Source organism: Fundulus heteroclitus, unplaced genomic scaffold, assembly GCF_011125445.2.
Source record: "Fundulus heteroclitus isolate FHET01 unplaced genomic scaffold, MU-UCD_Fhet_4.1 scaffold_67, whole genome shotgun sequence".
Lineage (NCBI taxonomy): Eukaryota > Metazoa > Chordata > Actinopteri > Cyprinodontiformes > Fundulidae > Fundulus > Fundulus heteroclitus.
Window position 1 is genome coordinate 163979 of NW_023397110.1, and position 5918 is coordinate 169896.

Sequence of the window (5918 nt, forward strand, 5' to 3'; positions counted from 1 at the left end):
TCGATAAAAGGCCCACTAGTGCCACAAAAGTTCCCCAAAAAGAACTCTTTGATTGTGTGTCTGTGTATGCATGTGCTGTATATGTACTCATAGGTGACAAAAGCAAACAATTCAGCTGGTTCTCATTGCTTGTATTTTTCATATTTCTATCTTTTTCTGATTTGTTGAGAGAACAGTTGTGAACTGACGTCATCATGGAAATTTGTGGAGAGGTTTAATGCAGAGCTAGGTTATGAAACAATATCCCAAGCTTTGATTTTATTCCACAGCATTGTTCAAGCCATTATCTGAAATGGAAAGAGTATGGCACATATGCAAACCTACAAAGACTTGTCCTGCCCTAAAATGACAGGCATGCCAAGGGGAGAATCATCCAGAGAAGCAACCAAGGAGCCAAAGAACACTCTAGAGGTGCTGCAGGGATCCACAACTCAGAAAATGTTAGAAGGATGACTATAAGTTGTGTTAACCTAAGACTTTACCTTTTTTTGAAGAGGGACAAAAGCTGTGTCTCAATTCGGCGGCTGCGTCCTTCGAAGGACCCAGCCTACTCAGCCTTAGGAGGACCCAGCCATCGGAGGATGCTCCGGAGGATCCTCAGCCGTTGGTAAATGGGACGGTCTAGCCTTTGGAGCACTTCCTGGTTGCGACACGACGTCATCACGTCTACCCCAAGCCCGGCGAAAACAGCACCAGCGCCGATAAACGACGCAAAAAAATGGATATTGAATTATTTTATTTTATTTACTTGTTATTGGTGGAGGAGAGTCGGTTTAGCCGGCTTCGGCGGCAGTAAAACCGGCAACGAATTTTTCTCAGGCTGGAGGAGCGCAGTGGAGAGGTAACATTTACCTGCTATTATTTTCACCCACAGGGGCCTGCTAATGATCATAATATACCAGTTATTAAACAAACGCTTGTCAGCAGATTGACGAATATGTTTAAATATAAAATGTTATATTTATTTGTAAGACTTGATATAAGCTTATGTTTGTAACTTTAGTAATTTGAATTGAATAGTTAAATGTGTACAAACCCTGTAAATAACTGACTTAAATCACTACTTTCACTATCACTAATGTTGTGTTGAGAAGCCAAACTAATATTGAGAAATAAATCATTATTTGTCTAAATTGTTATCCCCTTACTGCCTGATTTTATTTGTAATTACATAACGAAAAAATAATACAGGAAAAATAAATCTAAATATATAACGTAAGTTATATATTTAGATACGTAACGTATATAAGTTAAATAGTGGATCTAGATGAAGTAAAATAAGTAAAGGCCAGAATTGTTTGGTCACAAATTAGCAACACCAGGCGTTAAGGGGTTAACATTCACTAGAATTATATCAGCTAAAATGAAATTGCTATCATCTAATCCTGTTGTTCTTAATCTTCATGTCTCTATCCAGACAAGGCCGATGTACTGCTGCATCAATTTAAATGCACAACATCTGCCTGGGAGCCGGTGACATCATGGCCCCAGACGATGAAGTGCAGGACGACAAGCCAGAGGATGAGGAGGGGGAGAACGTGTTGGAGGCAGTCAGTGGTGCTCCCTGGCGGGACCAGCTGTCTGCCGAGGTGTCTGCCCTGGAGGAGGGTCTACCCGACCACGATTACATTTAGATGGCAAGTATAATCACTTTTTAGCTTTTCTCATGTAAGGGTTATGAAAACAGTTGTAGTATAGTCATTTTCTGCATCTTCTTAAACATTTTTAGGAACATGGCAGCGGTCAGTTGGGTCAGCCCTGCAAACCCTGATGGACGATGTGGTGAACAGTGGAGAGAGGCATCCCCCACCCCCCAGATGATGTCCCACTCGCAGTGATAAGACTCCAAGGTCATCTGTGTGGCATCCCATCCAGTCCAGCAGCACCACCAGGGACTCCTGCTCAGTCAAAATTGTATATATATATATATATATATATATATATATATATATATATATATATATATGTGTGTTCTTTAGTAATATTTATTTTATATCTTCTGTAAATAGTTAAAATGTTTTTGACAGTTTATTGTAAATACTTGTTTCCCTAAAAATAAATTGATGTTATCACTGAGAAGTTGTTCTAAGTTTACTTAAATTGTAAAGAAGTGATGAAACAGATGATGTAAAAGGTTAAAAGACTTTAAGAACACACAGACAACAATAACTTTTATAAACAATTTAATAATTTAATTTAACAATAACAGCAACACAGAACCTGAGGATAAACCATGGCCAGGTGGCAGCAGTAGGCTTCCCACTGACCCCCTGCCCTGTCCCTGGATCTTTGCATTCCTAAAGTAGAGGAAAACAATTTGTGTCAACAGATGCAATTTTCTGTAGTGTTTCTTTGAAGCTAGAAAAAAGGAGTGTTTATATATATATATATATATATATATATATATATATATATATGTGTGTGTGTGTGTGTATTTCATTACATTAGCCAAACCTGAACATACTTTGTATTTTTTTTTCCAAGTTGTCCCACTTTTTTTTGGCCTGTTGTGGCTCAACTTCACCCTCCAGACCCGTTTTTTGCAGGATTGTTCTAAACAAGAGAAACGAGAAGAGATAAACACAGAAGGATCCCTACTATCACAACTATAAGATTAAAAAAAAAGTGACATCTGGGCATCATTTGATGTGATCAAAAGATTATATTTGTACGTTGGTGTTTGAACAGGACTTCTTTGAACTTGTGTGACCTTTACATACAAATGCAACATGTATATGGAATTATGTCTCAACTCTTACCTCCATCCGACTGCGGCAGTGTTTTTGGCCCCGGTAAAGAGGTGGTCATTTTGCCCACGGAGTTTTATCAACTCCTCTGTATGCTCCCTGCTCCCTAGAACAAAATGACATGTAAAGCATATTTCTGTTATGTCAACAGGCAAAATGACTGTTCTGTATAATTACGCCGGTGTTGTTCTTCAAGTGAATTATACTTTAAACCTTATTATACTGTACTGTAAATTAACTATACGTTATTGAGTATTCAAACAAAACGTTTGCAGTATTGACAGCCCAGCACAGCTGGACTGATGTTATTTCTTCAGCTGCATTAAGCTTTGACAGTTCTAATCACTTGTAATAAACTGTATGAGAATAAATTGATCGGATTTGTGAGGGACATGGCTATCAGCACAGTTACAATAAGATGTAGGTTAAAATAAAAAATTGTGACATTTTTATTCAGTCTTTTAATGTTGCTAAAAGTCTCGTATCAACAGATTAGCTCTAAGCTTTAGCTTTAGCTGGTCCTACAAATTCCGGTGGCTCCGTTACCGTCTGTGTATTTTAATAATGTTCAGTTAAAAAAATAAAAACAAACTACTTACATTTAAAGCTGTACTCAGCACTACTGCCAGCGCTGCTGCTGCTTTCCATTAGTCTTGATGAAAATCCGCCTTCTTTCTCCTTCTTAAACTACTAAAAAAAAAAGCGAGCAAAGCACCTTGGGAAATCTTATGGCAGGCAAGGCCAGTAAGGATGGTCGCGGTGCATCCTCAGAATTCGGGGAAAAGGAGGACGCATTTGAAGGCTGCATTTTAAGCATCCTCAGAATTTTTGCCAAATGGGACAGCCTCCGCGCATCGTTGTGACGTCACCGGCCTTAAAATGCGTCCTTCGAAGGACGCAGCCGCCGAATTGAGACACAGCTATTGAAAGTTGAAAAAGTTTGCTTGCAGTAGACACAATGAACACATGTTGGCCTAAAAGCAAAATGTCTGCATGTAGAAGAAAAGTAGCACTGCTCATCATCATGGACATACCATCACCATAGAAAAACATGTTTTGCTCACTGATGTCTCCTAACAAATCTCTGAGGCCACTGTATATCAGCATAATTTGTACAGAGATTGAATTGCATTCCAAAATTACTTAATTGGATAACCTCTTAAGTCAATTGCACCGTTTTTCATTTAGGGGTAGCAAAGTTAAGAGAGCTGAATATAATTGCATGTCACACTTTTCAGAACTTAATTCAAGGCATATTTTAATAACTATGCATAATTTTCTTTCATCTTGCAAAAATTTGCTGCTTCATGTTGGTATATCACACAAAATCACAATAAAGTAAATGAAAGTTTGTGGTGTTAAAATGACAATACGTGGAAAAAAGGGGTATCAATACATTTGCAATGCACTGCATAAAACTGTAAGCACCAATCAGAGAGTTAAGTGTCCTCCACATAGTGGAGCTGGGATTTCTAGAAATACAACAATGATTCTAACCGGCCTCGAGACAATACTGTGCAAGTTCATTCCCCACTTGACTTGTGGCCTTGTCTTGTTGTGATCTGAGTCTTCAGATCCACTCTGAAACAGCTCAGCGGGGTTTGCTCAGTTTTCCGGGAGGCCCAGGAAATCATCTTGAAGAGCCAAAAATCAGATTGAATTTTGATGGAGCTGTGTAGAATGGTGCAAGAGGACATTCTGCCAAAAAAAAAAAAGGAGCAATCCTATTATCAATGCCCAATTCAGCCACTTCAAAGATTTCTGCCTACCTCTGCAACAATCAATACTTTGTTTTTTTTGGACATCCTGCAGTCAAAGCATCACTAAGTTTTGGCTGTGTTTCTCTGTGTGGGTGCAAGAACGGGGATGTCTGTACAAAAACACCTGCCCACTGATTTCTTTGTTAGTATTTTGTTGAATTTTTTGAAAGTGTACAGCCTTACCTGAAAAGCCTGTGAAATAATGTAAGATTTTAAGGATAAGTGAACAAAATTGTCCAGAAGCCTTGGGTTGTTGCAAAGAACAAAATATTCTCTGGATGTTTCCTGGCTCAAGCAATCTTTTGCGTGAAGAGGCAGTGTGAAGATTAAAGTCAGTCCCTGAGAGATCAGGCAGGCCTCCAACTGTAGCTGCATCATTCACTTTTTGATGTTGTGATGTTTCAAAACGCGCAGCTCTCAAATGGTATTTGGAGAGATTCTGACATTAAACTCACCAGGCATCTGTGTTGAATTTGAGCTGTGTCTTGGAGGCAATTTGCCTTTATTTCTTTTCATTTTTTTCCCTACTCTTTCATTAAAAGTACTGAAAGCTGTTGCACGCTGCTCTCAAATTCACACTAAAAGACAAAACGGATACCAGGTGTAATCTCATTTAAAAACAAATCACCTTTGGAGGATTACACATCATTAATAGGATTTCTTTCAATTCCATTTCATTAATGAAACATTCGCCACTGGCCCTCTGCTGCTGGGTTCCTCTGAATTAACATAAACATCCTTGGACAAATGCCAAGCAATTTATTTTGGCCTTCTCTCTTCATACCTCTCCTTTTCTAACAGTCCTAAACAGGCCTGTGAGACTACTGGTCTAGCTAGGAGCTATTTCTTCATCGATTCAGTGGGAAGATTAACAACAGTTCCTTTTTTTTGCCATTTCAGTGTCTGAAACAAACAAACAAGAATAAATTTGAACATGCTATGACCGAACCCTATAAACAATGGGGTTCATGTACCTTGCAGAGTTAACCAATTCAAGTCTATTACTGGCTTTATTGGTGTCATTCAATCTTTTATTTCTTTCTTTACTTTTAACCAAATAATAAAAATCAAATTTACAGATGTGCAGCTTTAGATGACGGTAAAAGCACTGCATAAAGCTGAGCCAAGCAGTCTCCTTGCCTTTATAGCTTGTTATATTTTTCTGCTTCCAGTGCCAACAGAGGCTCTGCCAAATTCCTATTGCAAACTGGCATGGTGTTTGAAAGTCATCCAAGAATAAAGGTGAGCATGCATTCCACATATGGAACATCACTCATATATCGTGCAGACATACAGGGTTTCCCTAAGTGCACTATTTCTCAGCGCTGTGACTTTTGATCTGCTCAGAGAAAAGGAGAATAATATTCTGAATCAAATTCATCTTGTTATAAGATTTAGGCCCCAAGGTTAA

The 5918-nt window shown here is 38.6% G+C and overlaps 1 long non-coding RNA gene across 1 annotated transcript; it reads left to right on the forward strand.

The window, feature by feature from the left end:
- The first annotated feature begins 568 nt into the window (after positions 1-568).
- On the forward strand, positions 569-1637 carry LOC118561573. Its single transcript, XR_004930141.1, has 2 exons — positions 569-841; positions 1418-1637. It is a non-coding gene; the product is annotated as an uncharacterized LOC118561573 (long non-coding RNA).
- Positions 1638-5918: the final 4281 nt, after the last annotated feature.